Source organism: Pteropus medius, unplaced genomic scaffold, assembly GCF_902729225.1.
Source record: "Pteropus medius unplaced genomic scaffold, Ma_sr-lr_union100, whole genome shotgun sequence".
Taxonomy (NCBI): Eukaryota; Metazoa; Chordata; class Mammalia; order Chiroptera; family Pteropodidae; genus Pteropus; species Pteropus medius.
The window spans coordinates 4,469,016-4,477,073 of NW_024349802.1; the positions used below are offsets into that span (position 1 = coordinate 4,469,016).

The window sequence follows — 8,058 nt, forward strand, 5'->3', positions numbered from 1 at the left end:
AAAATCCTGTAAAACCCTGATAGCTGAAAGGACAAAGGGCAGAAGTAGGTCATTTAAATTCTTTTCAATAACCACCAATAAACACAGTTAAGAAAATGTTCAAACTTTCTAATCAAAAAAATGGGACATTAAAATAACTGTGAGGCACCATTTTATTCATAAATTTTGGGTGGAAAACATGTAATGGTAATACTCTGTGCTATTTAAGACTGTGACAAAACTGGTCTACTTACAGATATGTGGATAGCAGCGTACACTAAACCATCATTTACTAATGCATTTGTCTATATTCAACAATATTATAAAACATCCCACCTGGTAACTCTACTTCTAGAAACGTGTCCAAAGGAAAGAATTCAAAACCCAAAAAAATAAATTTAAAACCTAAAATGTTTTTGTATTGTGCTTTTACTTCTCGTTATTAAAAAAAAAATCTACTGTATAAAAAAGTAGAAAGACTAGTATAATAAGTCTAAACTACCTTGTTCCTAGCACCTAGCCTCATCAATTATCAGCACAGTCACAGCCAATCACATTTCATCCAGACTTCCGCCCACCTCCATGCCTCCCCCAGACCTGGGTTATCAAAGAGCTAGATTTTAACGAGCTTTCACTTTGTATCAGACTGCATTCCAAGCTCTTTGCATATATCATTTAATCTTCATAACCTGATAAAGTACTAGAATTTCTTTCCCATTTTACGGATGGATTGTAGACACACAGAGGTCCCAGAACTTGCTAGGGAGGCAGCTGCTAAGCAGCAAATCAAGGATTCAGACTCGAGCAACATGACTGTAGAGCCTCGCCCTTAATCTTTCTACATGCCGTCTACCTCCTCCCTACGTTTAAACACATGCACGCAAAAAAGGTGACAGAAAGTCCAAATCAAGACAATCACTGCAGCATCACTGATAGCAACAAAGACTGCAAAACAATTTAAACATCCAAGAATATGGAATGTGATATGTATGCTGTGGTATATCACTTAATGCAAGAATATTGTAGCCACTAAAAGCACGTGGAAGAATGTGTACTAACGTAAAGGGTGTTTGATATGCTACGGGAAGAATGAATACAAATTTGCATAGACAATGTGATTATAATGATAGAAAGAAAAAAGATGCACATAGAAGAACAGAAAATGAGTTTCGGAAAAAGAAAGACAATGATTGTGGTAGAATTATGTGGTAAATTGCATTGTTGTTATATCACTGAATAAGAAAAACAAACGTAACTGAGTATTTCGACTGATTCCTAGTGAAATCAAACACCTCAATTCTTCCTCCCTGAGCTTACCTGCATATGGCAAAACAAGACTGATAAAAATAAACCAGTAAAAGTCAATGTGGATGCTTCGTGGCACGAGACATTTTAATTACACGTAGCTCGATTTATTGACCATTCACACATCGAGCGGATATTGTGCATCGCATTTATTTCCAGGGAATGTTTACATCCCTCATCTGCCATGTTTGTGGGACGCGAACCTGGTGTCCTGACGGCACATCATAACCAAGACGGAGGGCGGGAGGGCACTAAGAGACCAGAGGGAACCCTGGTACCAACCAGATACATGCCGGGCACAGGCCAGAGGGGACCTCACCTAATGTGCGGGGTCGAGGCGGGGGTGACCTCAGCTAATCCCAGTGAGGTGCCTTTAAGTGAGGTTTGAAGAGTCAGAAGGCCAAGCCTGGCACAGTCTGTGGGCAGAGAGTACACCATCTAGTGAAAACATTTTAATTTACTGAAAATTTTCATATTTTCTTATTCCCAAGCATCCTTATCTTTCGAAAGAATATCAAATGCAAACTGCTCAAAGCTGCTTGTCACTATTTTGCTAATAAGCTCTTCGAGGGCAAAAATCAGTTCAGACCAAAACCAAACAACAAAACTAAACTGAACTAATAAAGAAAATACAAAAGGCAACACTTCCTAGCGTCGGAATCAGGAAACGTTGCTTCTTACCCTGGCTCTCCCATGGACCTTTGTCATCAGCACCATGGGGATAGACAAGGATACCTGTCTTGCCTCCCTGTCAGATTTACTACAAAGAAAAATAAAGCGACATAATGCTGAAAAGAGATCTGATGTATAAGGGGCATCACAAACATAAGGCAGCCTGATGGTTTTGCAAACGTTCACTCACTTGATACTTTTTGCTACCTGGAAACCCTGCGTGGCATTCTGTGTGGGTAACCGGTAGAAGGCAGAGTAGGAAATGTGTTTCTGGGCTATTTCATTTGCCTGGTCATAATAATTACCATTTACTGCAGGCTTATTCTGAGCAAGGCGCTGTACTGGACGCTCCATCAAGAGTGTGTAAATCTCACAATGACCCAGTGTTCTCAATTAATAGATGAGGAACAGAGAGGAGGACAGACCCAGGCTCAAAGAGGTAACGCAGCAGGTTCAAGGCTGCAGCCCAGTGAGTGGGGGCAGGGCACTCAGCGCCATCTCTGACCAGTGTGTGCCCTCCCCGCAGGCTGCACGGTGTGAAGCTTGAGCTTTTCAATGAAAACAAACAATGAATCCCTGGAAAATGGCAAAATCTTTCACAATCGGAAATGAAAAGTCAATTTGCTGTTTATATTCTTTTGACTTGGAGTATGTCACTGACGTTCAAAATCTATAGTAAAAATGGTAGGATATTTTAACAGTGGAAATAGGAACATGTTCGTAGTGCATCTGCCTGGCTTACGCACACTCTGAAGGAAACCACGCGGCTAAAGGGTGCAAGCAAGCAATTCAGCAGAGGCAGAACCTGCCGGCGAGGTGCACGCCACCTCACTGACAATCGGAACGATGCAGCTAAAAGGATGAGAGGTCACAATCGCCAACCTTATGAAAAGCGAAATCCGCCACTGGCAGAGAGGAGCAGCGGTGGGCGCACTCCCAAACTGCCAGTGGGACTGAAAACTGGGAAATGCTTTTGGAGAGCAACTTGCCGGGATTAAGTGACATCCAGGGAGAGCATTCTTGATCACTTGGCAATTCCGCTCCTGCCTACAGCCCCTGACGTGGGCAGAAATGTTCACGCCAACTTTGCATTTGGGAAAAATTGAAAATGACTTAAATGGACAGCATGAGAAGCTTAGATGAATTATAAATAGTCATAAAAATTGCAAACAACCTAAATAGTCAGCATGAGAAGATTAGACGAATTATAGTCATACACTGGAATACCACACAGCAATCAATATTAAAGTTAAAATTAATTGGGTCTAAACATGTCTACATGGATAAATTTGGGGAGGGCAGATCACAAAAGTGAGTTGTGAGACTGTATGCACAGAATTGCACAGTTTACATACAGTTTGAGAAAACAAAACTACATCAAGAGAAGGAGAGAGGGAAAGGAATGGAATGGTAGAAAAATAATTTTATTGGCAACATTTCGTTTCTTAAGCTGGGTGGCAGGGCTCGGATACTAGAGTTGTTATGTGTCTGAACTCGTTAATAAAAGAACAGAACAAGGCACTGCACGCACGGATATGTTTCCACGCTTCTTCTCATCAAAATCTTCTCCTAAGTAAATGGATATCCTGGAAACTTGTACTTTAAATTACCCTAAAGTGTCATATAAAGGTGGCTCGGTTTCAAACTCAGAAATCCATGGGAGTTACGTGTCTTCGATATTTTTTACGTTCCAATGACATATTCGACCCAACTAGAGACTAAGCTCCCTGAGGAGAGTTAACTGAGGTTTATTCACCTTCGGCTCCGACATCAGCAATAAGCGTTTGATTAGAGGTGATTATTAGAAGACTCAAGTGATTGTTTTGTAACTCTTTAAGCTGCAATTAACTTCACCATGAAAGATAAGTGGTGTTTTAACACACAACATATAATTTAGTATATTTCATTCTACAGCAATCAATGCTTATCAATATTTAGACTGCATATTATTCAGCAGTAGCTGTTAAAAACAGACAGCGACTTTAAACAAGCAAAGAGAGGTCTCCAGTGCTTATGTGAGTCATATCATTACACTGCCCACCATCTAGTTCATACGCGTCACCCCACATGATGTGACACTTTGTCTTTGACTCAGAGGTTTGTCAGTTAGTTGCCTTCCATGGAGTCCTATAAAAACTAACTCAATCCAGCTCATGACATAAATCAACTATATTGTCAGGAAACTCTTATTCACACAAATGAAATGAAATGAAATGAAATGATGCATATTGACACAAAAACCTTCGAAATCCTACAGATTTTAGCACACTTTACAGTAGAAAGAGTGATCAGAGGACCCTCACTTTAAATTTCTCTCGGCTGCCGTTTTCCTTCTCTGTTCCCCATCCTGCCAATATCCCTCTTTCTGACCATTTCCTGTTCTTTGGTTCTCTGGGGTTTTTTTCCAGTGTTACTGTGTGGTAGGGACTCTGTTAAGAGCTGGGAGTAGGGTGGGACGAGACAGACGGTTCCAGCTCTCACTGAGTCTACAGTCCTGCAACAGATACAGACATTAAACAAGAGTCAAAGAAAAAAATTCACTACAATGTGATTATTGCTCTAAGGAAAAGAGACCAAAGTGCTGAGACATTTGAGCTCATGTGTCAAGGATGCATTCCAGAAAGGGCATGAAGAACATTACAGCAAGGATTCATCATTCCTCCTAAGCCGAGGGTAATATACAGTGCAAACTTTGCTGATGCAAATCCAAGCCTAAGAATGAATCAGAACATTTTAAAAGCAGTAGAGTAGTCTAATTATTAACACCTCTACAGAAAAATCCACACTGACCATCGACATAGCTGATAACTAGGAATCTTTAAGAGTTGTAATTTATTGATGAAAACCTTGTAATTTTCTGTTATATATCAAGACATATTATTTGCTGCATACTGTGGCTGTTCCAAATGAGGTTCTTTTATAACTTATAACCACATCCCTGCTTCTCTAACAGCTCTCTGCAATGATTTCCAGTAAAAAGAATAAACCGAAGAGTTAGATAAGCTTACCATATAAAAATAAACTTTTTACCATAAATCTCACCAAACTCATTCATTCTAAATAGGTTATTAGGGTATATACAGAAAAAATAAATTGTACTTTTGCGGCCAGTAAGGAAAGAACCAAGATCATAAATCAGGTATTCATTATAAATGATAGTCATTGTTCTTTGCATTTATCAGAATAATGTCCTGCATAAGAAATCCCCTGCTTCTACTCCTGGATTGTTTTCATATTCATCTGTTTCCTGGATCCAAGTTTGTCTTGACGGTCAAGATTCATTGTCAGACCCTTCACTGTAAATAGTAACTGACCCTGTCCAACGAACAAAACTCAGAGGCAGCTACTACGTTACAGTTGTCCTTCCAAAAAGTCTCTCTTCCAACGCAGAAGACACAGTTTGAAAAGAGATTGACTTCTCCTCTGCACTGCTCAGAGATGGACAGCTTTCATCTCAGCCTGAACTCAGTCAGTCTTCCCCAGATGCCCATCCAGTTCTGCTTCCCTGCTCCCCGTAGGACCAGAAGCAAACGAAAAGTCCAGGAACAAAAATACAGTTGAAATTTAAAACGAAGTGGGTAGATTAAATGGCAAAGTAAGCAGAGACGAAAAGATAATTATATATTTGAAAAATTTACCTAATACACCCGGAATAAAGCAAAGACTGAACATATCACATAGAGGTTAAGAAAACAGAGTGAGAAGACCTAACATACGTCTAACTAGGGTTCCAGAAAGGGAGAACAAAGAGAGTGGAGGAGCGGCAAAACGTGCAGGATAATCACTGACGATGTGCCATAATTAATTAAAAACATGAATTCGCAATTTCAAAGAGCAAAACATATCCCAAGCAGGAAAAAGAAAAAGAAAAACATGCCTAGACGCACAAAAAATAAAAAATAAAAAAAAGGAAAAGAAACAGCAGAACAGCAAAGGCGATGATGAGGTCCCAAAAGCAACTAGAGAGAAAACACGCATCCCCGAAGGACTGTCAGGGTGACAGAACTCCCGCTGACAGCGGTGGGAGCCAAAAGCCATACAGCGATATCTTCAGAGAGAAGGGGGCAGATAGCTGCCAGCATGGAGCTGCATGCTCAGTAAAAATTCCACTCAGGAACAAGAATGAAACAAACACATCTACCAATACAAAAAATAAGGTACTTTACAAACATTTACAAGACTCATGCTGGATAAAGGACTCGTATTCAAAACATAAAAAGAATTCTAAACATTCAACAATAGGAAAAACAACCCAAGTAAGAAACTGGCAAAAGATCCGAATAGATACCTCACCAGAGAGGATACACGGATGGCAAACTAGCATGTGACAAGATGCTCAGCATCGAAACTCATTAGGGAATTGCAAATTGAAACGACAACATGATATCGCCATACACTTATCGGAATGGCTGAAATCTGAAAGCCCAGCAATACAAAATACTGACAAAGATGCAGAGTGATAGGAATTCTCATTCACTGCTGGTGGAAACGCAAAATGGCACAGCTGCTTTGGAAGAGTTTGGCGGGTTTTTTACCAAGTTAAACAGAGTCTTATCATACGATCCAGCAATTACGGGCCTAGGTAATTACCCAGCTGATTTGAAAACTTATGTCCACACAAAAACTTGCATGAGAATGTTTATAACAGCTTGGTTCATAATTTCCAAAAACTGGAAGCAATAGATCCTTCAGTGAGTGAATGGGCAGGGCAGCTGAGGTACATCCTATAATGGAATGTTACTCAGCAATGAAAGGAATTGAGCTGTCAAGCCACAAAATGACATGGGAGGATCTTAAACATATATTAACTAAAGAAACCAATCTGAAAAGGACACATCCGTATGATTCAATTATATGACATTCTAGAAAAGGCAGAACTAGAGGGATGGTAAAAAGATAAGTAGTTGCCAGAGGTGTCGGGGGAGGGAGTAAGGAATAAGAGCTTAGATAGAGGGAACATTTCTTAGAGCAGCGAAACTATTTTTTGTGATTCTGTAAAGGTAGATACATGACATCATGTATTTGTCAAAAACTGTACAACTTTAAAAGGGCGTCAAGAGGGAAGTTTAATGTATGCGAATGATTTTAAAAAAATCATTCAGGTGGGTGTGGAATCCCAAGATGGAATACAGAATGTGAGAAACAGTCTATTAAAAAGGTGTGAGAGCATGCCACTGGGGGGTCGGGGAGGGGCGCCGCCCTGAGTGACTTTAGAAGCGGGCGGTGTCTCTAAAACTCGAGGCTGAGCCCAAGGCAGTCATTCCAGAGCTCCTCGCCACAGAGCCAGGCCGGGTCTGGGGGTGTGGCTCCCCAGGAAACGGAAAAACAAGTTCGCAGCCAAGAGGCCTGTGGCCCTGCCGGCTCCTGGGGACCCGGTCTCAGAGGAAAAGTCAGAACCGTCACAGCTGTTCGTTTTCCAAGGCCCGGAATCCAGGTTGTTGGCATAATCTTTTCCTTCCGCAGAACTCACCCTTGAGACAGAAACTCCTGTAAGATCCCAGTATGTGAGGCAGAGCTGCTCTGCTGAGAAGCAGGCCGTGAGGGAGCTGAGACGCCCACATGGCCTCCGGGTCCCCCAGAGGTGGCTCCTTCTACTGGGCTAAGATTCACATACCAGAAAACTCACTCACGCAAAGCAAAGGTTCGGTGGTTTTCGGCGTATTCAGAGCACAACCCTTTCGAAGCTTGTTTCGCATTTGCTGTGCGGCCGGCTGCTGGGCGAGGCAGAGCCGCTCTGAGCACACTGCCTGGGCAGGGGGCCTGAGAGGTTGCCCAGATGAGCCGAGAAGGTTCCAGAAAGCGCTCTTGGCCAAGTGGGACCCTGCGCATGTGTAAATGATCAGCCACGTTTTGGACCCAAAAAGGACAAGGACTGCCTGAAAGTCTGATACCCTTGACATTGACCTCTGCTCTCCTTAGGTGATAGGTTTTGACTGAGGTAGGGGTAAGGGACAGGGAAGGACAGCCACACTGGGTACAGTCCCGACACTCAGGATCTGACCGTCAAAGGGGCTTCTCCTGTTACAGAAAATGGACCTACTTTGCCCCCGGCCCCCAAGGCTGGGCACAGGCGCCCCGACCACACAGCGTCTGGCCAGACGT

The 8,058-nt window shown here is 42.1% G+C and overlaps 1 protein-coding gene across 2 annotated transcripts in view; it reads right to left on the bottom strand.

The window, feature by feature from the left end:
* FANK1 (fibronectin type III and ankyrin repeat domains 1) overlaps positions 1-8,058 on the bottom strand; it is a 58,942-nt gene that overhangs the window by 27,752 nt on the left and 23,132 nt on the right. The window lies entirely within an intron of this gene.